Below are 23,568 nucleotides of genomic sequence, written 5' to 3' on the forward strand. Positions count from 1 at the left end.
TGTGAAATGAGTATGCAAATTAGGCTAGTTATAATTGGCTATGTCAACCTACCTATAAGACCCTAGGATATAGTAGGGAATGTAGGTTTAGGGACCCCAGCACAGGTAGTACACCCATAGGTGCACTGCTGAGGTGCCAATGGTCATTTTAAAGGCAGGCCTGCTTTGCTGGCTACTTTTAAATTAAAGTTAAGTGCAAATTCGACTTTTTAATTGAAGGTAGTTCCAAAGTCTTAAACTAGCTTATTTTTACATATGTCACCCCTAAGGTGTGACCTATGTGCCCCTAGGATTGGAGGCCATGTAACTATAAGCAGGGACCTTATAAACATAGGGGCATATTTATACTCTGTTTGCGCCGAATGTGCGTCAACATTTTTGACGCACATTCGGTGCAAACACTGCCCCATATTTATACTTTGACGTCCGACCCCGCGGGCCACCATGTGCGTCATTTTTTAGAAGGGTGAACCAGCCTTGCGCTAATTATATGCAAGGTAGGCGTTCCCTTCTAAAAAATGACTTTAAGGCCTGTGCCCCATATTTATACTGTGACGTCATTTTGACGCACAGGAGGGGGCAGGCCGTTTTTTAACGCCTGGGTCAGGACAGGCGTTAAGGGACCTGTGGGCTCAGAAGGAGCCCAGAGGTGCCCTCCCATGCCCCCAGGAACACCCCCTACCACCCTTGCCCACCCCAGGAGGACACCAAAGGATGGAGGGACCCATCCCAGGGAAGTTAAGGTAAGTTCAGGTAAGTATATTTTTTAGATTTTTTTTTGTGGCATAGGGGGGCCTGATTTGTGCCCCCCTACATGCCACTATGTCCAATGACCATGCCCAGGGGACATAAGTCCCCTGGGCATGGCCATTGGGCAAGGGGGCATGACTCCTGTCTTTGCTAAGACAGGAGTCATTTCAATGGGGGTTGGGCGTAAAAAAAAATGGCGCAAATCGGGTTGAGGCCAAAATTTGGCCTCAGACCCGACTTGCCCCATTTTTTGACGCCCAAGCTCCATTTTCCCCTACGATGGCGCTGCCTGGTGTGAGTCATTTTTTTTGACGCACACCAGTCCGCAGTGCCGGCTAACGTCATCCAATAAATAAGGCGCCCGCATGGTGCTTTGGAATGGCGTTAGCCGGCGTTAAAATTTTTGACGCACAACTGCGTTGGCGCAGTTTTGCGTCAAAAAGTATAAATATGGGCCATAGTTTTATAAGCTCTGGTGAGATAAAACAGCCACATTTGTTTTTCCCTCACTGTAGTGAATGGCCTGCATAGGGTAAAATGTGGATACTTTATTTTAATTAACAAAGTCCCCTTCAGTGTCAGATACCTCAAGTTTGGTATCACATGAATTGCTATAATAAATCCCCCAACTTACAATTGTTTGATTTCATATAACTAGTTCAGGTAAAGAGTTTTAAACTCTACCTGAAAAGTTGTCAACTTCAGCTCTCTGGTGCCCTTCTATGATTGGCCAGCCTCTGGCAGCCTGACCAGGCTGTCTTGATGAGGTGTGAGGTGGCCTGGGCTGAACACAAATAGATGTGCATGGGGGAGGAGAAGTACCTCAGCAGATGGGGAAGCAGGAATGGGGGAGGGCTGCCAAACTGGTTTTTTAAAGGGAGGGAAGGACATTTGGAGCAACCCAGCACCTCCCTCACATCCTGCAACCCTAGACAATTAGGTGCTGTCTATACTCTCTGGGACGATTGAACTAACCCATGGAGAACCCTTCTCCTCATCTGAGGACCCCATCTGTGAAGCTCCTAACTTTAATTTTCTCACAGATGCATCCCAGTATGCAGACAGTACCACTGTGGCCCAAAAAGTGATGTGGCCCGTTCCACCCCTTGTGTCTAACTTCTGTCCCCAACCCAGGGAAAACTCTGTCCACAAGGACAGTAACAAAAGAGAAGCCACTGACAGTTGTCAGTGTCAGGAGCCAGGCCCCGGACCATCCACTGCTAAGTGGATACCCTGAGTGGGACCTTTGGATGAGCTTCTCCTCCAGCTGGGGGGCTGGCAGGGAGCTCCCAGAAATCTCCTGAGGCATCTCAGAATGGGGGGCAGTAGCCCCAGGGGTCTTGTACCCCTTCTCCATTCTACCTCCCACCAGTTCAGGGGTGGGACCCTGATACTGGTCACTCAGCTCAGGGTCTGTACCCTGATGCAGAACAGGGGACAAGGGTGAGTCCTACCTCACCTTGCCCCCACATCTGGACTCACGTGCCCTCCTCTGGGGAGTGGTACTGCCAGATAACGGAACTGTCAGGGCATCCTTAGGGGTCAACCCTCTCAGTTCTCCTGTCACTAGGGATAACTCATTCCCCAGAATGCAGTCAATGGGCACCTTGGGACTAACTACGACCCGCCTCTTGGTCGCCTCCCCACCCCACTCCAGAAATACCAGGGCCATGGGGCAGAAGAAATCCTCCCCATGGGCTGGAGTCACCCTACACACCTGGCCGGTGCACTGCTCTGGTGAAACTAGTCCCTCCACTGCTCCCTGGTTTGGCAGGGGGCACAATTACAGGGATAACATCCCTAACTACTGGCAAGAAATCCTCTGAGGGGCTATACTCTGGCACCTCCTCCTCAACATCCTCCTCTGAATGGGCTTTTGCCCATGCCTTCAGTGCCATTTGGTAGTGCTCCTTCTTGGAGGAACCCTGGGTGGGTACTCCCAACCCCTTGCAGAACCCCTTCAGCTGTTTTACAATGTATGTCTCAAGCTCGGCAAGGTCAAAATCTTCAGCTCCTGCTTGAGAACCAGCCAGAAACATGTTCAATGATGATTTAGTTAAAAATGAAGCAGATAATAAAATTGTAGAAAAAGATAAGAAATCAAGTTGACCTTCAACTGTGGGTATGTCTCTGCGCTACTACAAGTCCTATCCTCACTGTTGATCACCAATGTTAGAAATTGGGTCTTTGGTTGGCAGTCAGGTTACCCCCTGTCCAAGCAAGGACCCTCACTCTAGTCAGGGTAAGTCACACACAATCCACATTATCCTGTGCCCATCCTCTGGTGGCTTGGCACTGAGCAGTCAGGCTTAACTTAAAAGGCAATGTGTAAAGTATTTGTGCAATAAATCATGCAACAACACAGTAGAACATCACAAAAATACACAACACAGTGTTTAGAAAAATATATAATTTTTATCTGGTAAGATGCATGTCAAAACAATCAAGATTCCATAAATATACATTGAAATATCACTGTAAAAATGAAGTAAAGTGTCTTTGGTCTTTAAAAAGCAACACGTGTCTCTTGCAAGCACAAAGTACCTGATTTGTATTCAAACTCTCCACAAGGGACCGCAGAGGACGAGTTGCGCGGAAAATGGGGAGGTGTGCGTGGATTTTTCTGGCGCACACAGACGATGCGTCATTGAGTTTTCATGCAGGGCAGGCTTTGCATCGATTTCCAGCATGTAGACTGGGATCCTCTTCGGGTTTGCGGGGTGTTCAGACGCCCCAGGGACGATCTGTTAAAATCCTGGGCGTGCAGGACGAAGTCACAGGAGCTGCATCAATCCGGTGGACATTGCGTGGAAATTTCTGCCGCACAGCAGGCGCTGCGTTGATACCTCTCAGGAAGTCGGGCTGCGTCGTTCTGACTCGGCTTTGCGTTGATCCACTGGGCCGTACGTCGAATTTCCGGTTGCAATGCTGGCGCTGCATTGATCTCCTCTTCAGGAAGTCGGGCTGTGTCAATCCGATTCGGCGTGCAGTGATTTTCTCACCGTGATGCAGGCTGTGCGTCGTTTCTTGCAGGGATTGTGTCGATTTTCACAGCACAAGGAGTTCTTCTGCAGGAATTAAGTCTTTTTGATCCTGAGACTTCAGGGAACAAGAGGAAAGCTCTATACAAGCCCTTGGAGAGCACTTCTCAGCACAGCCAGAGAGCAGCAAGGAAGCAGAGCAACAGCAAGGCAGCAGTCCTTCCAAGAAAAGCAGTCCACGTGAGTCCTTTGAGCAGCCAGGCAGTTCTTCTTGGCAGGTTGTAGGTTCTGTTTCAGGGATTCTTCACCAGTGGTATCTTGTCCAGAAATGACTGAGTTGGAAGGGTCAGAGACCCTGCTTAAATACCCAAATGTGCCCATGAAGTGGGGGAGACTTCAAAGAGTGGCTTAGAAGTGCACAAGGTCCCCTTTCAGTTCCATCCTGTCTGCCAGGGTCCCAGTAGGTGGTGTGACAGTCATTTGTGTGAGGGAAGACTACTGTTGTTTGATATGTAAGTGTCAGGCCCTCCACCTTCCCAGCCCAGGAATACCCATTCAATATGTAGATGTTTGGAAGTGTGACTGAGCATCCTGTATTTGGGGTTGTCTGAGTGAATGCACAAGGAAGCTTTCAACTAAACCTATCCAGACGTGGATTGGAAGGCACAGAAGGATTTAAGTGTAGAGAAATGTTCACTTTCTAAAAGTGGCATTTCTAGAATAGCAAAATTAAATCAAACTTTACCAACAAGCAAGATTTTCTATTACCATTCTGGCCCTACTAAATATGACCTTGCTACTCCCTTCTGATCAGAATCTACCACACAAACAGTGTATGAGGGTAGCCCTAATTCTATCCTATGAAAGGAGCAGGCCTTACAGCAATGTAAAACAAATTTAGGAGTTTTACACTACCAGGACATATAGAACACACATGTTCATGTCCTTCCTTTTATCTACATAGCACCCAGCCCTATGGGCTACCTAGGGCCTACCTTAGGGGTGACTTATATGTAGAAAAAGTGGAGTTTAAGGCTTGGCAATTACTTTTAAATACCAAATCGAAGTGGCAGTGAAACTGCACAGACAAGCCCTGAAATGGCAGGCCTGAGACATGGTTAGGGGGCTACTTATGTAGGTGGCACAACCAGTGCTGCAGCCCACTGGTAACATTTAATTTACAGGCCCTGGGCGCATGTAGTGCACTTGACTAGGGACTTACAAGTAAATTAAATAAGCCAATTGGGTATGAGCCAATGTCACCATGTTTTAAAGAGAGAGCATATGCACTTTAGCACTGTTTAGCTGTGGTAAAGTGCGCAGAGTCCTGAAGCCAGCAAAAACAAGGTAAAAAAAAGAGAAGGGAAAACGTTTGGGGGTGACCCTACAGAAAGGCTATTTCCAGATTGTTATTTCAATTTCATTTAATTACACAAAAGGAAATAACATGACTTTCAAACATCCATAATTCTTTCAAGAAAAATCAGTACTGAGACAAAACATTTTTGATTGTCACCATCTTTATTTACCTGAAAAACATGGAAAATATATTGGAACTATTTATGAATTCAGGAGCTGCTGGTTGTTGATCTGGGAAAGGTTGGCCATTCAAGTGAATGCAGTCTCTGCCTTCTGCTTTCTCACACCGAAGATCTTGAAGTGACTTCCCACCAACACTCTCAAAACCATCACCAAAGCCATCATCAGCAGTAGGATGGACTACAGCAACTCACTGTGTACTGGAATCAATGCTAAAGTGACCAGAAGACTCCAGAACAAACAAACATTGGTGGCCAGGCTCACCCTGAGCCTCCCACAACCACACTTACATCACTCTGCATTTCAAAGAATTCCACTAGCTCCCAGTTCACAGACATGCACTCTTCAAAACCTTCACACACAAAAACAGAGCCTTACATAACTTTAGCCCCAAGTACCTGAACAATTGTATACAATTCCACAAATTTACCAGTCACCTCTGCTCAGCCTGACTCCTGCTCTCACCTCCTCACATGGCATAAGCAGAACCAGATCCATTGGTTGTGCCTTCTCCTACTTTACTCCTAAGACCTAGAATGACCTGTCCTAGCACATTAGGGCCTTCTCCTCAGCTCTTGAGTGCTACAAGAAACTAAGGACCATGGCCCATGCCGTTTCTACTTTAGGATACTCTCAGGTGTTTTATGCTTTATAAAAGTACACATAACATAATGTTAAACTATTGAAATGGCCACCTGTACACAAGACCTCACCTTATCTTGTACAAGATGTAGGTGTAGCACCCTTGACTCTGGGGTTTGTTACTAACTATACACAAGAACACACAGGAATACATAATTTCTAGCTTAAGGATTATCTATGAAAAGATCAGTTTGGATGTAATGGATGAACCTCATTATCCAATGATTTTAGGTTTTCCTTGGTTACAAAATCACAATCCAATTATTAATTACTATATAGGTTAATTCACATTGCTATAGTCCTTTCTTAAAAAACGTTGTTTAGAAACCTCTGTGAAAACATATATAAGCTTATCTCCACTTTAAACAAAAGTAACCCACTGACCCATAGTCCCTTCGTGCTATCACAATCACACAGATTGTTTTTAGTAATAATGGAGGTAAGATTCTCCCACCTCATCATCCATGTGATTAACAAGGTGAAGAGTTACAGACTGGTTCCGGAAAGATTGTCTCTGTGCGTGTCAATGCATGCTAGTACACGTAAGTCAAACAGTCTTTTCCTCACTGTAGAAAGTGGTTACTTGCATGTTCAATCATTTGTAGCACATTGCTTGGTGAAATATGCTTCAGACTTTCAGTATTCTTCAGAAAAGTAAGTTTAGTGGGGAAGCAACGTCTCACTGTTGTATTACTCTTGGGTATGTGCCAGTACAGCACCCAGGTGCTTATTCCTGGATCCACAACACAAATCAATACCTTCCCAAATGAGCAGTAGCTGCTGAACGTAACTACGAATAATACAGCAATATGACTGCCCTCACCAAGATGTACTCTTCTGAAGCCTACTGAAAGTATGAAACACATGTCATGGATTATCAAGAACTGGGCTGCACTTGAACACACAAAGAGAAAAGACTTTTGAGACAACAAGTACCATCATGCATTTAGTTGAAATACGGACGGTGTTGCCAGCTATTGATCAACTACACACCCATTTGCCTTGTCTCTCTTTTCTTACACCAAAGGGAGAAGGAGAATTTTGAACATTTTGATAATAGGGCTCTGAAAGATCTCACAGTAAAGAGGTGGAATTCTTACCTTCCATGCAGGTATTATTAGATCAAATGCCACAATCCCCCATATATATGTTTAAATATTCATATATGTATGGGAGTCAAAATGGGGAGCACCCTGTCTTCCATTCCAGCATTTGTGACCCCAAGGCATCATGGTAAATGCAGTCATTAGCACGAATTTGAATAGAGTTTTGAAAGTTTTTCACCATAAGTTGGTGCGGCGAGTGCCGTATCTTCGGACACGTGTTTCTGGCTATTTGGTCGTCATCAGCGAAGAGCAACATGTAGCTGGTGGAGTTGCTTGTAATGCCGCCTTGAAAGTATTCACAGGTTTAAGTACCACTCAAGAAGGCACACAGGTGCTTCACCCGAGCTCGTCAGCTCAGAGGCTCACGGGAGCCTTAATTACAACAGTCAAAATGGGGAGTACCCTGTCTTCCATTCCAGCATTTGTGACCCCAAGGCATCATGGTAAATGCAGTCATTAGTACGAATTTGAATAGAGTTTTGAAAGTTTTTTTTGAACATGTTGATAATAGGGCTCTGAAAGATCTCACAGTAAAGAGGTGGAATTCTTACCTTCAATGCAGGTATTATTAGATCAAATGCCACAATCCCCCATATGTATGTTTAAATATTCATATATGTATGGGAGTCAAAATGGGGAGCACCCTGTCTTCCATTCCAGCATTTGTGAACCCAAGGCATCATGGTAAATGCAGTCATTAGCACGAATTTGAATAGAGTTTTGAAAGTTTTTCACCATAAGTTGGTGAGGCGAGTGCCGTATCTTCGGACAAGTGTCCAGAGATACACAGCACTTGCTGCACCTACTTAGGTGAAAGACTTTTGATTACTTTTTCAACACAAAACAAAGTGACTGCATTTACCATGATGCATTGGGGCTAACTTTTTGCTGGAGTGTGAGGTAGTGTGCTCCCTTTTTTCTTTTTGTCCAATGACTGCTCCCTTGAGCTAACGAGCTGACGATCTCTGGTGAGGCACCTGTGCGCCAGTGAGTGGTACATAAACCTGAGAAGACTTTTGGCGGGATTTCAAGCAACCCCACAGACTTTGGCTGCTCTCTGCTGATGACGGGCTAAACCTAGAAACACGTGTCCAGAGATACACAGCACTTGCTGCACCTACTTAGGTGAAAGACTTTTGATTACTTTTTCAACACAAAACAAAGTGACTGCATTTACCATGATGCATTGGGGCTAACTTTTTGCTGGAGTGTGAGGCAGTGTGCTCCCTTTTTTCTTTTTGTCCAATGACTGCTCCCTTGAGCTAACGAGCTGACGAGCTCTGGTGAGGAACCTGTGCGCCAGTGAGTGGTACATAAACTTGAGAAGACTTTTGGCGGCATTTCAAGCAACCCCACAGACTTTGGCTGCTCTCTGCTGATGACGGGCTAAACCTAGAAACACGTGTCCAGAGATACACAGCACTTGCTGCACCTACTTAGGTGAAAGACTTTTGATTACTTTTTCAACACAAAACAAAGTGACTGCATTTACCATGATGCATTGGGGCTAACTGTTTGCTTGAGTGTGAGGCAGTGTGCTCCCTTTTTTCTTTTTGTCCAATGACTGCTCCCTTGAGCTAACAAGCTGACGAGCTCTGGTGAGGCACCTGTGCGCCAGTGAGTGGTACATAAACCTGAGAAGACTTTTGGCGGCATTTCAAGCAACCCCACAGACTTTGGCTGCTCTCTGCTGATGACGGGCTAAACCTAGAAACACGTGTCCAGAGATACACAGCACTTGCTGCACCTACTTAGGTGAAAGACTTTTGATTACTTTTACAACACAAAACAAAGTGACTGCATTTACCATGATGCATTGGGGCTAACTGTTTGCTGGAGTGTGAGGCAGTGTGCTCCCTTTTTTCTTTTTGTCCAATGACTGCTCCCTTGAGCTAACGAGCTGACGACCTCTGGTGAGGCACCTGTGCGCCAGTGAGTGGTACATAAACCTGAGAAGACTTTTGGCGGCATTTCAAGCAACCCCACAGACTTTGGCTGCTCTCTGCTGATGACGGGCTAAACCTAGAAACACGTGTCCAGAGATACACAGCACTTGCTGCACCTACTTAGGTGAAAGACTTTTGATTACTTTTACAACACAAAACAAAGTGACTGCATTTACCATGATGCATTGGGGCTAACTGTTTGCTGGAGTGTGAGGCAGTGTGCTCCCTTTTTTCTTTTTGTCCAATGACTGCTCCCTTGAGCTAACGAGCTGACGACCTCTGGTGAGGCACCTGTGCGCCAGTGAGTGGTACATAAACCTGAGAAGACTTTTGGCGGCATTTCAACCAACCCCACAGACTTTGGCTGATCTCTGCTGATGACGGGCTAAACCTAGAAACATGTGTCCAGAGATACACAGCACTTGCTGCACCTACTTAGGTGAAAGACTTTTGATTACTTTTTCAATACAAAACAAAGTGACTGCATTTACCATGATGCATTGGGGCTAACTTTTTGCTGGAGTGTGAGGCAGTGTGCTCCCTTTTTTCTTTTTGTCCAATGACTGCTCCCTTAAGCTAACGAGCTGACGAGCTCTGGTGAGGCACCTCTGAGCCAGTGAGTGGTACATAAACCTGAGAAGACTTTTGGCGGCATTTCAAGCAACCCCACAGACTTTGGCTGCTCTCTGCTGATGACAAGCTAAACCTAGAAACACTTGTCCAGAGATACACAGCACTTGCTGCACCTACTTAGGTGAAAGACTTTTGATTACTTTTTCAACACAAAACAAAGTGACTGCATTTACCATGATGCATTGGGGCTAACTTTTTGCTGGAGTGTGAGGCAGTGTGCTCCCTTTTTCCTTTTTTTTCCAATTCATATATGTATATTCAATGAAAAAACATGACAATTAGAGTTCTTTTAAATAACTATAACTCTCACCCTAAGGTAACTATAACTTGCGCCTGTGCCATTCACAGTTTTCTTATCAATTGGAAATGTTGCAGTGATAATATCAAAGGTGCCATACAAGATCTCATCAATGATATAATATGTGGAATAATTAGATGTGCATGGCAAAGGCATGAGTTATAGTTACCTTAGGGTGCGAGTTTTAGTTAATTAAAAGAACCATCACTTTAACTGCTGAATTTCTATGGTTTAGTACTAGTAAATTCAGAACTTAACTATAACGTCCCTGTAACCTTTGTTTTTTTCAGTGAATTTCTATGATTTTTTAATGTAGAACAATTTTAATTACTATATGTTATTCCAACCGCTGGCCTGCACGGTCGACCACCAAATCCCACGCATGTCCTTGGGCTTTGGGCAGTGAAGGTTAGCCACAGGGCCTGCCTCTGTCAGTGGATCTGTGAGTGGCTGCATGAGTGTTTGAGTGGGTCTGACGGTGGGTGTGTGAGTCTGAGTGGGTGTGAGAGGGTGCATGATTTTCTGAGTGGGTGTGTAAGTGGACGCATGAGTCTCTGAGTGCATGTATGAGTCAATGAATTAGTGTATGAACGAGTATGTGGTTTTTCTTTCACAATTTTCCATATTCACAAACAATGCGCAAACAATTGTGAATGTTCATGAATATCGTGCATGGTGACGCAAAATTATTTTCAACCCATAATTTGCACCTAAAACGCACCTATGTCACATCCTTGGGCTCAGGGTAGCTTCACCCTAACCCCTTATGCCACTTTCAGTTTGGATTTTTCATCCTCGGGGACGTTTCCATTGAAAGAAAATGGCAGCCACAACTTAGTGGTCTGGTTGTGGTCAGCTAATTGCAACACTTCTTTTTGCACGTTGTTGGACCTGGCTCTTTTAAAGGGTCATTGCCCAGACTTTTTGCTTTTTGACTCCTTATTTTTCTGACTGTTGTTGGCTGACATTTTGACTCTGAGCACTTTTTCACTGCTAACCAGTGCCAAAGTGCATGTGCTCTCCCTTACAAAATTGGTATGATTGGCTTATACCCAATTGGCATATTTAATTTACCTATAAGTTCCTTGTAAAGTGGTATCCCTATACCCAGGGCCTGTAAATTAAATGCTACTAGTGGGCCTGCAGCACTGCTTGCGCCACCCACTGAAGTAGCCTGTCAAACCTATCTCAGGCTTTCTAGAGCAGGGCCTGTGTGCGCAGTTTTCTGCCACAGGGACCTGGCATCTAAATTTACTTGCCAGGCCCGGAACTCCACTTTTACTACATGTAAGTCACCCCTAAGGTACGTCCTAGCTAGCCCTATGAGCAGGGTGCCATGTATGTAGAAGGCAGGACATGTGCCATGTTGCATGGCCTGTCCTGGTAGTGACAAACAGCCGAACTTGGTGTCTCACTGCTATGAGTGCTGCCTTCTCATATTATTGAATTAGAAATGCCCTGCCTTATGTGTAAGGGGTATTTTCTGATTTATGAGGGGTAACATAAGCATGTTTGGTATGGTTGTGATAGTGATGAGAAATGCTGCTTACTGGTGTAGGTGTATTTTTTATTACTATCACAGAAATGAAACTTCTAGAAAGTGCACATTTATCTGTGCTTATGACTTTGGTGTTTTGCAGCTTGCCTCCAATCCACGTCTGGGCAGACTGACAGTTGGGTCTTTGTGCATACTTTTCAGACAGCCTGAACACAGGGAGGGTGGAGGTGTCACACAGGTGCATCTACATAATGTAAAGCCTTCATGGGCTGAGAGAAGGGAGAGGCGGGGCACACCTGCATTCGTAAAGGATGTGCCCTGGCCTCACACATTAGGGTTGTTTACCCACCACTGATGTTTGGAGCCTGTGCTTGAGGAGAGAAAGAGCACTCCCAGAACTAGTTGTAACTGGTTGGAACCCCCGTCTCTTATCCATTGTAAAACACACTGAAAACTTACTATAAGTACAGCAGAATTTTCCCCACAATTTGAACATTCTTGGCACTGGACACCAGACGCTGCTGAATGAACTCACCAGGAAACCACCTTGGACTGCTGCTGCTGTGCTGACCTGTGACCTGCCTAGTCGCTAGAAGGAACTGCCACCGTCTGCAACCCTTGTGATAGCCTGTAGCTGGGTCCACCAGCCCTGTGCTTCTTCTTGCTTTCACTGTTCCCAGGGGCAGGGTGCCGTGGCCCCTGATCCCTGTAATTATCTAAGAGCACAAAGAGTGCTCCAACTTCATTTAATGCCCAGGGCAGCACTTTGGAAAGTGCTTTGCCCAACAATTGTCCCCTCGTGCTTTTTGAAGCTCTCCTCACTGCCTGGTGAAAAGTCACCACCGCTACCCGTGCTGAAAATCCATCAGTGGTGCTTTGAAAAGCGCCTCCTAATTATCCCCAGGATCACCGCCACAGCCCGGGCGTTAGATTATAGTTTAGCATGAGGATCGACATCTTTTCAATGCGCCTGGGGCACGGGTAAAAGCCAAACGGAGCAAGCGTGCTCCTGTCGGCTGCCCCGGGGGTATGGTCTGCTCCTGGGAGTGTCCCCGGGGCACCAGCCGCCTCTGATTCACCAGGAATCACCGTGGTGGCCCGGGAACCTCCTTCTACACTCGCGCACCACACCCGATGCGGGCGAGTGTCTTCTCAGGCCCCAGGAGGGGTCCGAACGTCAGGAACTTCATGAGCAGGACTCGGGAAGAAGTTGGGAGCGCCCCCTTCCCCGGTCTCTGTATTAGGAGCAGGACGGTCCTTTTCTCTTTTTAAACAAGAAACAGGCCCTTTCCTTTAAAACCCGGGAAGGGAGACTTCGACCGATGTCCCTTCCCCCTCGCCCCAATAACTATTGTTGGACCTCGCCTGGCCCCCACCCCGAGGTGTACATTTTGCGTCACATGTGTTGTGTGTGTTATGCAAACGCTTTACACATTGCCTCCGGGTTAGGCATGACTGCTCGTGCCAAGCTACCAAGGGGGTGAGTAGGGGTTATCTTGGACATGTAATTCCCTTGCCCTGACTAGAGTGGGTGGGTTCTGTCTGGCTTAGGTGCATACCCTAGCCAACCAGAAACCCCATTTCTAACACACACGTATTCACAAATTATTTTTTAATTTCATGACTTATTTATGCCAGAGATATACACATTTATTTCCCATTCAATATCTCAAAAGCTACTAAACAGATTCACACCAAATAAGCAAAATTGTAATCTGCATAACGAAAGCTAGCTTTCTGCCAAATTTGGCATAATTCTTTTCAGTGGTCAGGCCTGTATGTGTGTCGAAAGAATCCTATGGAATTTAACCTAGGAAACATAACCTTATTTGAGCCCCCTTTTTCTCAGCCCTCACTTAATGGATCACCCTGAAACTTTCCAGGCGCAACAAGAATCACCGCAACCGTTCTTTTGGAAAATTGGGAAGATTCATCATACAGTCAAAGATATAGGTAAGTCAAAAAACGCCTTTCCTTTGTGAACATGATCCTAACTATAGCTACCTAGTGGTGACCGCCACTAGGTAATATATATATATATATATATATACACACACACACACACACACACACACACATACACACACACACTTACTGGCAGTCACCAGTAGGTAGTTACAGTGAGGACCTAGTTTCCATAGGAAAAGCAAGTTGTTTGGTTTTCCCAATAACTTTGGGGCAGTTCAAATCCTCAAGAAATTTTCAAAACTAGTTGGCCACTCTTCAGCTGCTGTTTTGAAAGTTTTGGGGTGATGAATCAAGCAGCGACTGAGAAAAAAAGGGGTCCTAAAACATATTTTCTCCATGCAATTTCACATAGGAGTTTTAGAAACGACTACAGCCCAAACCGCTGGATGGAATTAAGCCATATTTGGTAGAAAGGTAGCTCTTGTCCAGAAAGAGCCCTTTATGTGAATTAGTGTAATTAGTCCCATGCTGATATCCGATTGGCTGTCAATACTTCAACCAGAAACCGAGTCCCCCCAAAATTTTAAAAATACAGAAAAGGGGGCAGGGTAGGAATATCCCAAACCCCTAGGACTGGTGCTAGGGTTCCCCAGGGACACCGCCTGGGCAAAGAAGCATTTTTTAAAAGTATTTTGCTGCATAATTTCAGAGGATCCCCAAATCCTGGGGAAAAAAAAAAACACAAGCACGGTTTCCCACCCTCTATTTAGCACCCAAGTGGGCCAGGTCCCAGGGGAATATAATGTTATAGATTTTGAAGAAGGGGGTGCCTGTGGCACCCTTCCCCTTGACCTCAGTAACCACTACTTCCCCGGGGCAGGCCAATAGTACTTTTTTTTGGAGGCAGGCCGGCTGCCCCTCACCTGAGGCTCTTAAGAGCCCCGAGGATCAGCACCACCATGGGGCTTTATTAATATTTTGGAGTGGTGCGCATGATTCCCCTTCATTGTCCTACTAGCGCCCTGGGGACCACTGCCTCCACAGGGCCATAAATACGACTTACAAGGGGGGGCACACGGACCCACTCTGGGTATTTTTGGCCACAGGGACCACTACCTCCGTGGTGCTGGCCCTAAAGAAAATGAAGGAAGAAGGGCTGTGACTGTGTGAATTTTCCCTCTTAGGTTTTCACAAAGACTGCATACAGCTCTTACACCCCCAATTTTTTACCAAAGTCAACATACACCTCAGTGGCTAGCCAGAGTGTGTTTAGGATACTGGTTAATCTGCTCTATGATTTAAACTGTGTTTGGAAGTGTATTCACCACTTGTTTTTGCCTTATTTAAGTGCACGACAAGCAACATTGCATTGGTTTCAAGTTTGTCCGTTACCTGAAAAGTAGAATCTGCTAGTTTAGAAGTGTGGATTGTGCCTGTCTGAAAAGAGGAGCACCTCCCTCCTCCCTTCCACAGAGCTTTAGGCTGGGTGATTGGCTGTGTAGCTCCCAGGCAACATTAGCCCTCCTATCACACCTGTACTGGGCCTTTAAGTTTGTGGAGGGAACCTCAAGACATCCATCTCCATTTTTTGAACCCAGCTGTCCCTGTACCCTAATACTGCCCAGTGAGCAAGATTCCTAGAAGGCTGGTAAGACCACAGACTTTCTGTGTATTCTTGTTATTTGTAAAAGAAAAGTGTTTTTTCTCCTACCCATGTCTGTTTACATTAGGCTCCCTGTGTTTCTGCATACTTGGTGCTTTTTAACTACTATTTTTTGCCCGTGACTGTTTGAATTGTTCCTTCTCGTTTTCTCACAAATACTGCATAAAGCTCTGACTCCCCCCCCTTTTTTTTTAGCAAAGGCTACATACACCTCAGTTGCTAACCAGTGTGCGTTTAAGAGACTGCTTAATCTGCTCTGTTATTTAAACTGTGTTTGGAAAGTTATGCACCACTTGTTTTTGCCTTAAAAAAACTATATATTTAAGTGCATGACAAGCAGTATTTCAGTGGAAGTAGAATTTGTTAATTTAGAAGTGTGCCCAAGTAGATTCTGAATAGAGGCGCACCTCCCTCCTCCCTTCCACAGGGGCTTGGGCTTAAGGCAACATGGCCCTATTATATGGTTCTTTTGGCTGTTGCATTTTTTGTGGTGATTGGTTTCTTGGGTTAGTGTTTCTATTGGCTTAAGGGTTAGGGTTTGTTTTCTGATTGGCTTTAGGGATATAGCTTCCTACTTCACTAATAGTCTAGGGTTTGCATTCTGATTGGTTCTAGGGCTAGGGTTCCTATTGACCCCAGGGTTTAGGGTTTTGATAGGCTGTCAGGGCTAGGGTTCTGATTGGTACCAAGGTTAGAGTTTCTATTTAGGTAAAGGTTTAGGTTTACTGTTTTGTTTTGATTGGCTGTCAAGGCTAAGGGTTCTGATTGGTACTAGGGCTATGGTTCCTATTGGACTAAGTGTTTAGGGTTACTGTTTTGATTGGCTGACAGAGCTAGGGATTTGATTGGTACTAGGGCTAGGGTTCCTATGTGACTAAGGGTTTAGGGTTACTGTTTTGATAGGCTGGCCTGGATCAGGGTTCTGATTGTTACCAGGACTAAACTTCCTATTGGACTAAAGGTCTCGGGTTACTGTTTTGATGGGTTGTCAGGGCTGGGATTTTGATTGGTTAATAGGACCAGGTCTCCCATTGGCTCTTGAGTTTAGGGTTAGAAATCTGATTGGTTGGGGTTCCATTGGCCAGTAGGACTATTTAAGCCTACGGCTCAGGGCGTTGCAGCACAGGTGTCGATGCTAAGAGCGGAGAGGACAATGGAAGCTGCCTGTTTGGGCCTATTCGGGGCAGGTCGGGGCTAGGGCCAGAAATGCTGCCCATTTGTCCATTTGGCAGCAACCAGCTCATTCTCTCAAAATCCTCCAACATCCAAACACAATGTCAGCAAAGGCTCCAGCTCATGCACCACAAATAACTCATTTAGATTTCCATACCTCTACAACAAGCACAAAACCCCACACACCACATCTATACACATATGCACCACAACTAGAACATTATGACTGCTTCATTAACACACCAAACACAACTTGGTCCATTAGCACTAACACATTCACACATCACACAAGCAACACATAGCCACATTATATATCACTTTAATCTATCCAGACACATACTTCCTGTTCATATAAAACACCAGCACTATCCTCTATGTGCTCCTAACAGATCCTTTTATATCATGACAAAACCTATACTCAGCATTCCACCACACCATCCACCAACACCATCATCATCTTTTTACCAATTACACACAACCACACAATCCTTACACTCCACTCCACCACACACATTACCTATACCAGTGATCAAATCTAACACATACACTCTCAACTCTTTCCATTCCCTCTTAAACACTTCATACACTCTACTCCAAAACATATCACCACCCCTGTACTATTCAAATACCACTCACCAGCAGTATTTCACATAAACATCTTTCACAAACATCCATCAATATCTCCTCTGACTACAATACTACACTACTACTTACTACAAAACAAACCAAGCCTCACACATCAGCACACAAACATAACACAAACTTACATAATACTTTCCATCACACCCAATATCATGACTACACAAACATTTCAAATCCTGACCAAACTTTACTCCAAAGTTCCCACTCTTCACAAACATCCACCGGATATACCACAGAACAACAACATTCATTCACCTGCCTCTCATCCATTGCACAATTTAGAGTCTTAGATTATGATCCAAAGCTCCTCCACCACCTCAACCCATACTCCCGCCACCAGAAACAGACAAAAACAAAATTAACAACATGCCACTGTTAACAACTTTGCATCACCCCATCTATTACACAACAAGGCTACTCTACAAAAAGAACAAAACTCACCATGTCACTCTCAGCCACCACGTCCACCACCAACACACACAGACCCAACAAAATGCCTCCTAAGCCTTCTATCACAATATTGAAAAACAACACTATGGTGACCTTCATACGGTTAATATCAAAACTAATAACACACCTGCTGCAAGCTCAAAATATACTGCCCACCATTCTCCAAAACAAAATGACACCACCACCAAAACACAAGTTCTTAACTGCCTACCAATAAATGCTTGGTCACTTTAAAAAAAACAAGTTCCACAGCTACATCCTGCTCACTGACAAACAACCTGACATACTATTCATAATAGAATCATGGTTGGGAGATGACATAGCTCCAGTGTTGCATGGAGCCGTTCCTCAAGGATATCAAACCATCACAAGCAACTGTACAGGCAAAAGAGGAGGCTGACTACCTATTATATCCAAACAAGCAATAAATCTCAGCAAAACAGACAACATTTCCATACAAGGCTGTAAGGCCCTCATCACCAGATGCAACCCTGCACCAACTTCATCCTCTAACTTCTTCCTCCTTTACAGACTACCGCCTAACAAGTCAACATTCACAGATACATTTTAGACATAGTTTCAAACCTTATAAAGTTATACTCCAGCCTATGCTTTATTGGGGACTCAAACATTTGGTTTGACAAACCCAATATGCCCCATCCATAAATGATCATCACTGGCATTGTCACATTAAACCTACATCAGATTGTACACAATCCCAAACACAATCACTGGCCACATCCTAGATGTCATTTTCACAAACTCAGAACTAGTCACTGTTCAAAGCATCACACCAGTCACATGGTCAGACCAACATTTGGTAATTTTCCAACATAATACTCCCCAAATCAACACCCAAGAGCACCTTACATAAATCAATCTATCGACCACGGAACAAACTCAGTTTTGAAGACTTAGAAACACAACTAACAGCCAACACAGATCTTGGCACAATAAATTCTGTTAAAAAATGTACAAGTGGCTACAGGAAGCTTTCAATACCCTAATACCACTAAAAAAAACTGAACAGGAGAAAAAGGAAAACCAACACCTTGGAAAAATACAGAACTTAAAAACAACAAATCAGAAGGCTGCAAAAAACCTGGCTCATAGCAAACAACAATCAAGTCAAACTTCACCTATGTAAACTTAACAGAATATACACATCATCAATCAAAAAAGCAGAAAAAGGTAATACTTAGACAGAATTCAAAATGCTAAATCAGCAAATAAAGAATTTTATAAATTTCTCACTGAATTTCGAAAACATAAATGCATGAAAGAACTCATCCCATTGCTCTTGTATTCACAGACACGCTACCAAATCATTACACAACCAAGTCACCTATTTAAAACAAAGGAAAACCACCACCACCAACCCGTTTCCTGAAATCCCACTCCAAGGGTGAGCCAACCCTGCCTTTGCACTCCCTCAACCAAATATTACAAAGTGAATTTATGGATTCAGTGAAAGCAAGCAGGTCTTCTGACTGCCCTTCTGACTCTTGTCCAGCACACATTTTCAATAACATTTGTTTATCTATCTCTGCTGCCACACAAGTAAGAAGAATCATCCAAAATCTTTAATTTTAGGAACCTTTCCTAAAGAGTTTACAAAGACACACATATGCCCATCATTCAAGAAAACAAACCTGGACGCACATGATGCCAACAACTGCAGACCAAATACAAATGGACCTTTCCTTGGCAAACTGATAGAAAGAGCAGCATTCACTGAAATGTCACAATTCATTGAAGATAACTCTATACTTTGACTACCTAACTGGATTCCTCCCAGGAAGAGGCACTGAGTCTACAGTCATCGCATCTGGGATGATCTTAAAAACACAGTTGACTGCAAAAGAGTTGCTGCACTACTTCTCTTGGACCTCTTAGCTGTCTTTGACACTGTTGGCCATGACACCCTAATTCAAAGACTCCATGAAGCCAGCATAGAAGGGACTGCTCTCGACTGGATCACATCCTACCTTCAAAGCAGAACTTATGTCATGTATTCTCCCCCTCTCTCATCCAAAGCCTACTTCTCAAAAGCATAGGTCCCTCAAGGCTCAATCATCTCATCTATGCTTTTCAACATCTACATGATGTCATTACTGGAATTGATCGATGAATTTCAACTCACATGCTACAACTATGCAGATGAAACACAAATACTCCTTAGATTGGAATGACCCAAAGACATTGGAAACCCACAAATATTCAGTTGCCTCAGAGCCATTGATTAGTGGATTACTTGGGGCCATCTCAAACTGAATGCTTCCAAAATGGAAATACTCACATGTGGCAAAAAGAAAAAATATTACCCACTCTGTGCCTGGCCTGACGATCTGGGACCACCTCCTCAAGTATCTAAGGACATTTAAAACATTGGAAGTACCATGGACTCCAAGTTAACAATAAATGCCGAAGTGGACAAATTAGCAAGATCATGCTTCATTACTTTGAAAACTCTACAACGTATCTCTCCCCACCTCGGATTTCCACACAAGGTCCCTCTCTTGTACTGTCTAAATTGGATTGCGCCAATGGCCTCCACAATGGATCATCTATGAAAAAACTACAACACATTCAGAACTCAGCTGCCAGACAACTACTACATGTAAAGTCACAAGCTCACATCTCCCGTGCTTGAGGGTACTACATTGGTTACCAGTTGCCAGAAGATCCACTTTCAAGCTTCTTTGTACCATCCACAAAGCAATACATGGAACAGGGCCACTTTTCATCAGGAAAAAAAAATCACTGAATACATTAAAAAAGAAACCTCTGCTCAAGATTGGCACTCCACCATTAAAAACACCACCATACAAGAAAAATACACTATAGGTTGTCTTCTTCTTTGTTCAAGCGGCCAAACTATGGAATTCATTATCTCTTAATATAAGATCCACGGATAACTATCTTATCTTCAGAAGACTGCTCAAGAGTTGGTTCTTTTTTTCATATCCACCATATCCAACCACCAGTGGACTGCATATGCTTTTGTTGGTAAACTTTTATGTCAGATTATGTGTATATAGCTAGATATATGTACTTCTTTAAGAAATAATGATAATTACTATTTCATTATAAAAAATATATACATACTCTCTAAGCACGTTTAACAAATGTATATTTTACTCATAGTTAAATGTATATATGTGTGTATGCGTGTATGTGTGTGTATGTATGTATGTAATTTATATGTGTGCATATATGTGTGTATAACTATGTATATAAAATGTGTATGTGTGTAGATATATACATATGTGTATGTGAATATTAGTCTATGCTTAACATGTTCATAGGTCATTGCATAAGATAAGTTGTTAGATTAGATACTTATGAATCTTAACTATTTACCTGCAAGCATTTCAATATTGAAATGTTGAGGAAAGATAAAGTAATGTTAGAAAAGCACACAATTAAACTAACCTTAATTATTGCAAATCTTGAGAGACTGTGTTTATACAATACAACCTTAAACCTCTCAAAATATTGTATCCATTATTATATTACTGACACATATATTCCCTTACTATGTATTTACATATCTATTCATTTATTACTATAGTCCTAGTGTGCAAGAGAAAAAACAAAAACATTTTTTGCTCTCTCGTAAGCTTTACTCTGTCTCCCCTATACCTCTATAAATCTATCCTCCATCTATCCTCCATCCCCACTCTTTGACTCATTCTAAACCTATTCTACTACTATATAAATCAAAATAACCCTACCTATGCCCTTCCCTCCTCTACCACTCCTGGCTCACCCCAGACCTCAGTTTACTACTATAAAATCCTGAACTACCCTAATAAATTCTCCCGCATTCATCTCACATTTGACACATCTAAATCCCATTCAATTACTATGACTTTCCTAACCCCTTTCTATAGACTCTTCCCTCCTCCATCTCTTCTTTACTCATCCCAAGCCCCATCCTATTACTATAAACTCTCAATTAATACTTCTTTATTCTTGCCTCATCTATCCCTCTATTAGTATGTCCAGTTCAAGTAACTAACTCACATATCACACTAATACTAATAATAATACTAGTACTAATACTGTAATCATATTACCCTATACTAATCCACTACTAATACTTTTGGGTTCTGGAGTAGCGAGCTACTCGCTAAAAAGCACTTTGATGCCTTTTCAGGGGTAGTAAGCGCTATATAAATACAATTACAAATAAAATTACAATTAATGACCATGGGGACTACAACCTCGCAGGACAGGCTCCCTATGTCCTGAGGTGATCATGAGGTGCTACCCTTGGGACATAGTAGTTTGCTGTTGCTATGACAACTCCCCCCAAGCGAGAGAAAACTTTAAGCCTTCTCCCAGTAGGTGGAAGCAGGAAAACTGCTCCCGCTCGCCTTGAGCATACTTTTCATCTGTTAAGTGGGCAGGAAAACAGATTAAACAACTGCTCTTGCATGCTGGGAGCAGCATTTGACAGATTATCCCCAAACTGCTTACTCTTCTTGGATTTATAAGAGGATGATGAATCCAGTCTGGCAACAATGCTTATGCAACTCTTCTCTGCTGATTGATGAGTAGGGCCTTTGCAGTGCTGTCCTGGTGAGAGCAGAATCCATCCTTCATCCTTTAAATTATAACAAGTATGCAAATGCGCAAAATGACCTCAAAGCTTCATCCTTTTGGCCCCACCCTCTCCATGTTAGTGGTATGCATCTGTCTTCTTGCATTTTTTCAGCTTGATGGACAGCTTACCAAAAGACCCTGCAAGCATTTGTGATAGAGAGGAAACAAAGAAGCTTTCTCATACTATTAAGAGAAAGTAACTTTGTTTGGTGAAGATGAAACTCTTTTTGGAATCACTGTCTCCTCTATACAAGGATTCATATTAGTACCAATTTCATTAGGAATAAGCTCAAGGAACAGTCACATTCACAAAATGACACTAGACATTGTCACTGGAGGCATTACCTTGTGGTCCTTTACACAGTGGTAGAGTGGTATGTTCACTATACATGTACCTAATGAGGTAATAGTTAGCTATTAGTCCGTAGGTAGTACTCCAGTTGGCTAGACATTTTGTGCAAAACTGTTCACTTCTTGGATAAATAAGCAGGTGCCGATCCATTCTGGCATCAATCTTCTTAACACAGAAATGAAACCTCAACAGGAAGCACTTTCACATATAAACATACCTCTTTATAGGACACATCTTCCTGAGTTATCCAAGGAAAAGCAAGGGCATTTTCCCTTGAATTCCATATTAAAAAATGCCTGTGGCTAACATCCATCGTGCACTGCCGAAGTCCATGCGGGGCCACGGGTGGGTGCCTCCTGGGAGTTGGCCACAGGCCCTTCATCTAACCCCCACTGCCATGTCCCTGTGTCACCAGAGTTTGGGTGCCTACTGGAGGGTGGCCGTGTGGTGAGAGGGTTGGATTAGCATAAGGTAATTTAATAATACTTATTGTTTAAAAAAAGTAGAAATTCTCTGAAAAAAACTAAGGTTACAGGAAAGTTATAGTTAGATTCAAATTTTTCAAGCACAAACCATAGAAATTCAACTGTGACAGTTATACTTATCTCAAGACACTAAGGGGGTCATTATGATCCCCAGCGGTTCAGACCGCCATGCAGGCGGCGGGGGCAAAAACCGCCACCGGCATGGCGGTCTGAACTGCCATATTATGGACACAGTGAGGCCGCAGCCCTCCTCCACTGCCAGGCTGCCGCCGACAGGCAGCCTGACGGTGGAGGCAGCGCTGCCCCTCGGATAATGATCCCTTCTGTCACCAGCCTTTCCCTGACGGGTTCCCCTGCCAAGGAAAGGCTGGCAGAAGGGGTGCTCCGAGACCCCGTGCAGTGCTCCATCACGCAGATCACTGCCCGCTGCACCCGCCACACACCAACATTGGCGGGGGCTCCATTTGGAGCCGCTGTCAATGTTACAGTCCTTTTCCAGACATTATGCAGCTGGCGGGGGGGTTAGTCGCACTGTTGGTCATCTGTTGACAGCCAGCCCGGATCTTGACGGTTTTAACTGCTGAGATCGTAATGAGGGCCTAAAACGTCTGCTCTAAGGTAACTATAATTCGCATCAGGCACTGCTACTTACGCCATATAGTACATCGGTAATAATCTTCTATGACATCATTAATAACATCATCACAACATTTGCAATTAAATGATTTGAGAGAAAACTGGGCATAGTTGGGGCACAAGTTAAAGTTAAACACACAAACTTGTTTGAAGAATGTCCAGGAAACTTTCCAAAAATGTGCTACTTTTGACAAGTTTGCGCATGGAAAGTTTTGGGGTGATCCTTCAAGCATGGGTTCCGAAAAAAGGAGGGTC

This window comes from Pleurodeles waltl, chromosome 5, assembly GCF_031143425.1.
Source record: "Pleurodeles waltl isolate 20211129_DDA chromosome 5, aPleWal1.hap1.20221129, whole genome shotgun sequence".
Taxonomy (NCBI): domain Eukaryota; kingdom Metazoa; phylum Chordata; class Amphibia; order Caudata; family Salamandridae; genus Pleurodeles; species Pleurodeles waltl.